The sequence below is a fragment of the Octopus sinensis genome, linkage group LG10 (genome assembly GCF_006345805.1).
Source record: "Octopus sinensis linkage group LG10, ASM634580v1, whole genome shotgun sequence".
Lineage (NCBI taxonomy): Eukaryota > Metazoa > Mollusca > Cephalopoda > Octopoda > Octopodidae > Octopus > Octopus sinensis.
In genome coordinates, this window is record NC_043006.1 from 16,809,004 (window position 1) to 16,816,719 (window position 7,716).

The window sequence follows — 7,716 nt, forward strand, 5'->3', positions numbered from 1 at the left end:
TTAAGAATTGCTTGAACGGAACCAAACAGTCAATGTGGAAATCTATGTTCAACAGATGGATCGACTCAGCATGTCTATTCAAGAGAAAAGACCTAATAGGCACCATGGAGTTCTGCTGCTGCATGACAACCCCCCGCCCTCATATTGCCAATATGATCAAGGAAGCCATTCAAACGCATGGCTGGGAAGTGCTGCCACACCCACCGTACTCTCCTCATTTGGCACAAACAGATTTCCACCTCTTTCAATCTCTTTCAAATACTATGCAAGGAGTTTTGTTCCATACTGATGCAGAATTGAGAGCTTGGTGGGATCAATTTTTTGAGTCAAAATCAGGTAATTTCTACTAACGAAGCATTGAAAATCTTGTTGAACATTGGGAAGAAGTTGCAACTAACAATGGTGAAAACATTATTGATTAATTAGTTGTTAGTTTTTACTAAACCATTAACAAATTTAAATTTAAGACAACGGCAGGAACTTAGTTGCCAACCCATTATATATTACGGATGATGGTTCTCTTGCACTAAACGCCACTGCAAAGAGAGAGCTTTGGAGATGCCACTATGAAAGGTTGCTCAATAAAAAAAAAAAATGAATGAGAGAAATAGAGTCTGCCGAATGTTGACTCAACAGAGGGACCAGCTATCCGAACTGACAGTACCTTGGTATATGAAACTAAATGGAAAATGTGCAAAGAGCAGCTTCTGTCACATTCCAGGAAGAAAAACTACAAGTAGTTGGTAGCTTCCGTTACCTAGGTGATAAAGTCAGTAGCGGGGATGGATGCTCTGAAAATGTAGCTGTTAGAATAAGAATAGCCTGGGCAAAGTTCAGAGAGCTCCTACCTCTGCTGGTGACAAAGGGCCTCTTGCTCAGAGTAACAGGTAGACTGTATGACGCATGTGTACAAACAGCCATGAGGTGGTAAAGTACAACCTTTGAACATTGGGCCTTACTGAGACAATGACTAGTAACTGAGAACTTTGGAGATATGCTGTGCTTGAGAAGACCTAACAAGCCAAGTGAGACTATAGCCCATGGCCTACGCCAGTGGGTGTAACCAGCCCACTTATGAATACCCCTCATTCATTGGACAATAAACTTTGCTTTCAAAGACCTACTGAGGCAAGTAAAATCACAATCCAAATCGCTGACGTGGCCAATGACAGTAACGCCTGATTGGCACTCATGACAGTGGAACGTTAAAAGCACATCCAAGAATGATCGTTGCCAGGGCCACGGATTGGCTCCTGTGCCGGTGGCATGTGAAAAACAACATTCAAGGATGGTCATTGCTAGTGCTGCCGGACTGGCCCCCATGCAGGTAGCACGTAAAAAACACCTTTTGAGCATGGTCATTGCCAGAACTGCCTGACTGGCCTTCATGCCGGTGGCATGTAAAAGCACCCACTACACTCTCAGAGTGGTTGGCATTAGGAAGGGCATCCAGCAGTAGAAACTTTGCCAGATCAGATTGAGCCTGGTGCAGCCTTCTAGCTCACCAGTCCCCAGTCAAACCGTCCAACCCATGCCAGCATGGAAAGCAGACGTTAAATGACAACAATGATGATGATATATTATTCTTTTTTCCTCTCACTCTTTTTTCTCTCCATCACTTTGCTCTTATTTACAAATATTTTTACTTTCTCACTCAAACACTAGTGATACATCCTTTTCTCTCTCTCTCTATACTAAATTATCAAAGTGTATCTAGTCTCTCTCTTCCCTTCTCTCTCACTCACACTTACTCCCCTCCCCTACCTCCATCCCCACACCTACAGCCTAATCATCCACCATTACTGGCCCATCTCCCCTACATACATACCCTTCCTTCATCTCTGCCTCCCTCTCAATCTCCTCTCTGCCCATTTCTCTGCCTCAACTTTCCTTTCTTTCCCCTCACATTTCCTCCATCACCCCCTTTGGTCTGTTCCCTCTGCTTCCCCCTCATTTACCCAATTTATTCCCACTCCCCTCCACTTATTCTCCCATTATACCTCTGCTCTCTCTATATTTGCACTCAGAAACCAACTGCACACACAACCACAGCTACACACCACAAGGCAGATGATAAGAAATTGGAAGTGTACAGAGATAGGATTATTCCTATATGCTTGGGAAATCACAGAATGTGATTGGCCAAATAATTAAATTACAGCTGCTCTGAAGAGCAATGGTTTCTCCAGATCTGTAGTACAAATAGAGCAGAAGAAGTTCATCTGATCTTATGTACTCGTACAGCCACACCTAAGAAACTGGACAAGATTTTCAAAAGCGGCAAAAAGAAAATGATGACACTGTCTGTAAGAAACCTTACAGAGAAAGCAGCGACAGCATTGATACCAAAGATAAAAAGCTCAACAAGGAGGGAAAAAGAAAAGTGCAAACAACCACAGTCCCAATATCTCCCAAAGCAGCAATGTAAAAGCAGAAAAAGAAGAAACCAGACGAAAGCCAAGTGAAAATGGTTCTATAATAAAAACCCAAATCAAACCCTCTCAGAGAAAAAGGTCTATCTGCAAGTTCCACAAAAAAGATATCTGCTGGCATGGAGACAGTGGGACAAGCTTTCACTTGCTGCACCCAGTGCTAGAGCAGAATCCATCACTCACCCAACGAAAGAAACAACCACACTTGGAAGAATCTATATCTCAGCACAAACCTGCAGAAAAGAAGGCCAAACAGAAGTCATATGCAGATGCAGTACAAGCTGCAGTGGTTGAGCAACATTGATTTAAGTATAGCACAGGAAATAGTACAACAGTTGTCATGGCTACAGACAAAACTGAGCTATGTACCCTCACACACAAGAGTGCCACAATTGATGGACCCCGGTTGGCCACCACTGCCATCAAGTCACTCATCACACCAACGCCATTCCTACTAATAAATATAAGGGGCCTGCTACAGAACAACGGGAAATGCAAAATTGCACACCTGAAGAATATTTCTGCATGCAATCAAGCTATATGCATTGCACTTACAGAAACACATCTATCTGAAGACATAACTGATGCGGAGATACACATACCAATGTAAGCTATCTTCCGTAGAGACAGAAGAAAAAGAAGTCACAGTGGAGTTGCAATGTACATTCACGAAGATGTCACACCATTTTTTTTTTTTTTGGAAGCACTCCGTCAGTTACGACGATGAGGGTTCCGGTCGATCTAATCAACGGAACAGCCTGCTCCTGAAATTAACGTGTAAGTGGCTGAGCACTCCTCAGACACGTGTACCCTTAACGTAGTTCTCGGGGATATTCAGCGTGACACAGAGAGTGACAAGGCCGGCCCTTTGAAATACAGGCACAACAGAAACAGGAAGTAAGAGTGAGAGAAAGTTGTGGTGAAAGAGTACAGCAGGGATCACCACCATCCCCTGCCGGAGCCTCATGGAGCTTTAGGTGTTTTCGCTCAATAAACACTCACAACGCCCGGTCTGGGAATTGAAACCGCAATCCTACAACCGCGAGTCCGCTGCCCTAACCACTGAGCCATTGCGCCTCCACTGTCACACCATTAACTCTCTTATCGAACTCAAACTCAGTGTGTGACTCACTTGTAGTGCATCTAAAGCAACTTGATACAGTGATATGCACACTATATCGCTCACCTGATGTCTCAAATCATGAAGGAAAATTTGAGGAAAGCCTCAGTGCAATAAAGGAAGTACTAACACAACTGAATCAATTTACTACTATATTCCTGATGGGTGACTTCAACTTCCCCAACATCAGGTGGCCTGAGGGCAACAAAACCCCAGGAATGACACACAAAGAACGAAATCAAGCAGAATCTCTACTTGATCTTTCAAAAATCCTATTCACGGAGCAGATCATACTCTCTCCAGCCAAGCACAAAAATATCCTGGGCCTCTGCTTCACAAACAATGTGGAAATTATCCACAACATAAATGTATGACGTTATAGAACTGACAATGTATGGTCCAGAGTCAACTAAAGATAAATTCCACACAGATGGTGCTCAAACCCTATCCAGCCTAAATTCCTATAAGACTGACTGGAAGTCACTTGAAAAACAAATGCTCCAGCAGGACTGGCCAAAAAGCCTCTCTATGCAAGACATATATATGAAACTAAATATATTCATATCAATAAAGCGAACCATATGCATTAAATATGTCCCAGAGAAGAGAGCCAATACACACAAAAGCATCATTCCTCAAGACAGGAGAATACTCATGTGGTGGAAAATAAAGATCTTGAATCATTTAAACAAACACCTTAATGACAGTGTGAAATCCCACCTGACAGAGGAACTCTTTGTGATTGAAAATAAACTCAAAATTTCCCATGAAAAAGAAGGAGAAAAAAGAGAAACCTGGGCAGTCAAAAATATAAAAAGAAATCCTAAAGCCTTCTACACATTGGCAAAGGAGTCTGCCTCAGTATGCTATAAGACAGGGCCACTATTTGGTAAAATCGGCTCACTAACTGCAGACCCGGGGAAGATAAGTGAAGCACTAAATAAACAATTCCAAAGTGTTTTCACTTCTCCACTGGAAAATATGCAAATAAACAAGCCAAGGGAGTTTTTCAATGTAATGAATCTATACGGAAAAGAGGCAACCATCAATTACATCAACATAACAGTAATACTGACCATTGATGAGATGAAATCAAACTCAGCAAGGAACCCAGATGGACTCTTGGCTGTTAAAGACATAAAAAAAGACATGTAAAATAGCTCTTGCAAAGCCACAGCAGATACTCTTTCAGAGTTTCCTTGCATGTGGTAAACTTCCCACCATGCTAAATGAGGGTATAACATGCCCTGTCCATAAAGGAGGGAGCAGAGCAGATGCTAAAAACTACAAGCCCATCTCTCTGACTTTACATGTCAGCAAGTCGATGGAACGCATTGTCAGAAAAAGGCTGATCACGTTCCTAAGAGGAAACAACCTTCTCACAAACACGCAATATGACTTCAGTCCAGGGAGGAGCTGCCTCACACAGCTGCTGCAACACTTTGACTGGGTATTGAAACAACAGTTAAACCAGCCAGCTGTAGACGTGATATACCTCGACTTTGCCAAAGCCTTCAACAAGGTTGATCATGGCATATGTCACAAGCTGTGAAACCTTGGTATTACCGGGAAACTGGGAGAGTGGCTGCATGATTTTCTGAAGGGCAAGAGTCAGACAGTTGTAGCCAATGGTGCTCACTCTGAAGAGACACTGATTCTCAGAGGAGTCCCACAGGGAACTGTACTGGGTCCACTACTATTTGTGGTGGCCCTCTCAGACATGCCCTCTGCGATACAGTCAGCAAATCCGACCAGTTATGCTGACAACACAAAAGTATCGCAGGCAGTTAGGAACCCAGAGAACATCATAAAACTGCAGAAAGCTCTTGCTACTTCACAAAAAACAATACCAGAAACAACACCGAGTATCATGTTAGGCACAATAAAATAAAGCAAATTTTATTTGTATTCACTTATTTCCTATATTTTATTGTACTTAACATGATACACATAAAATAAGTATCCAAAAGTCCCTTCCCCACCCCAAGATTTTCCCCGCAAATTTCTTTATAACCGTAATGTATGTCGATTGAAAGGTATTTATTTAAATTTTCATTTAAAAAAAGACCCATTTCCCTAACAGTTATGAAAAAAAAACGTGGATCTTTTCGGTTTGACCGGCAGTTTTTTAAAAATAATTTCCACGTAACTAAACACTTTTAAACTTCGTATACTGGTAGAATGTGTTTATAAAACATTTTTTTCTCTTGGCTTTATTGAGAAAATTCTATAGCTTGTAAGATATTTGTTGTTGTTTTTTCTTCAATTTCTTCAATTTCAACCAATCAATGACGTCTATTGAGGTGAAGACATTCTGTGCCGTATGAATATGTCCCTCGTTTAAGAAACAGATTGGGTTTATTTACATTTCTGAAGAAAAAAATATACCCTTCCTCCCACCCCTAACCCTAACTCTAAAACAGAATGAAACGCAATAGATCGATACTAGGGCCATAATTATGGGTGACAATTTCATATGACACCGCTAGAAAAAACTGCCGTTCAAACCGAAAAGATCCAAAACATCGGATCTTGTTAATTTTCCGAAGTCCCCTTCGAAAAGATTTTACCCACAAATTTCTTTATAATCGTAATCTATGCCGTTTGAAAGGTATTTATATAAAATTTCATTTACAAAAAGACCCATTTTCCTAAAAGTTATGAGGGAAGAACTCGGATCTTGTGAATTTTCCGAAGCCCTCTCCCTATCCCACCCGTTGCTTTTTGCGCATTCTTGTTTTTGATATTCGTCTTCTACACATTTTTCTTATACCTATTAGACTGGCTTTTTTTTTGTGTGTGTGTGTGTGTGTGGTGACCGGGAGTTAAATTATATATCAACACTTATTGGTTAATAATTTGAACTCACAACATAAAGACGGACGAAATTCTGCTAAGCATTTTGTCCGGCGCGCTAACGATTTTGTCAGCTGGCGGCCTTCCGTTAATACTAAAAGAATTTAAAAGACGGTGCGACGATGAGTCTAGCAGAGCAAATAATTGTCTCTAATTTAAACAAAATACTATCAAATTTGAAGAGAAGGGGAATTGTCTATATATAAACCCCACTTTTTAGGCGAGTCCTTTATTTTATCGACTTCGAAAAGGATAAAAGGCAGGGTCGACCTTGGTAGCATTTTGAATGCAGAATGTAAAGAAAGAGTCGGAACAACTATTGACGTTCTAGCGATTCTCGTAATTCACCGCCCTCTCGCAGCGAGCTTCTAAATTAGGATTTTTGCGCAGGTAGCTTTCGATCCTGAAAAGATGAAAAGGATAGTTGGCCTCGGTAGGACTTGAACTCAGACAGTAAAAAAAAGCCGGGAAAGATACAAGGTATTTTGCCCGACGTTTTAACGATTCCACTAAACCACCACCGTGTAACATAATTAATAATTAAGGTAAAATTACTGTAATTTTACCATAATTAACTTCTATGATACCATTTCATCCCACATTTGAAAACATTTCAGTTAAGTCGATGGTGCTTCTGAGAAAAGCCTCTATATTTCAACTCAAAATCAGTAGAAGCTCTTAGAGAAAAAAAGCAAGAATATATTTTTGAATAAAATATTTACGGAGTTAGTATATAGACTGTAGCCTTAACAGCAAAACAAGTTTACCGTTTTGTCTGTGTAATGTTTAGCTTGAACAAAAATAAAAGAAAGAGAGCAAAAACTATGGACAATACCTGGATCAGACGTCAGAAGGGGTGCAACATCAATAACTTTGATGTTTGGTAAAGCATTTTGCACTAAACCGTGGAGATGTTTAATTTCACTAAGAATATGAACAGCTGCAACACGAGACATGTTTACTTCGCTAATAAGATAACGACTCTTCTATGAAACATAAACGTTATGTGAAACTCTTCCCAGAGCAACCTCCCTTTACTTCTTCACGCAAATAGACCGGTGTATGTGCGCCAGTGTGGACTTGTGCGTGTGCCCGCCCAAGTGTATGGATGTGTGTATGTGTGTGCGCGGCAGTAAATGTATCCGTGAGTGTGTGTGGGTAATGGACATTTGAGTGTTATAAGTCTACGAAAGGTTACAAAGGGTTTTTAAAAAAACGGACAAAACCCTTTGTAACCTTTCGTCCTGTTTTGTCCCTTTATGTTTCCTAATCATGTTTGTCAGCCCTTGTGGCCAATAAAAAGAATTA

General features: G+C 40.8%; 1 protein-coding gene across 1 annotated transcript in view; it reads right to left on the reverse strand.

The window, feature by feature from the left end:
• LOC115216705 (glyoxylate/hydroxypyruvate reductase A) overlaps positions 1-7,497 on the reverse strand; it is a 50,355-nt gene extending 42,858 nt beyond the window's left edge. The window contains exon 1 of the mRNA XM_029786238.2: positions 7,244-7,497. The gene's annotated coding sequence lies outside the window, so the exon portion shown is untranslated. The remainder of the gene's footprint in view (positions 1-7,243) is intronic.
• Between the last annotated feature and the right edge of the window lie 219 nt (positions 7,498-7,716).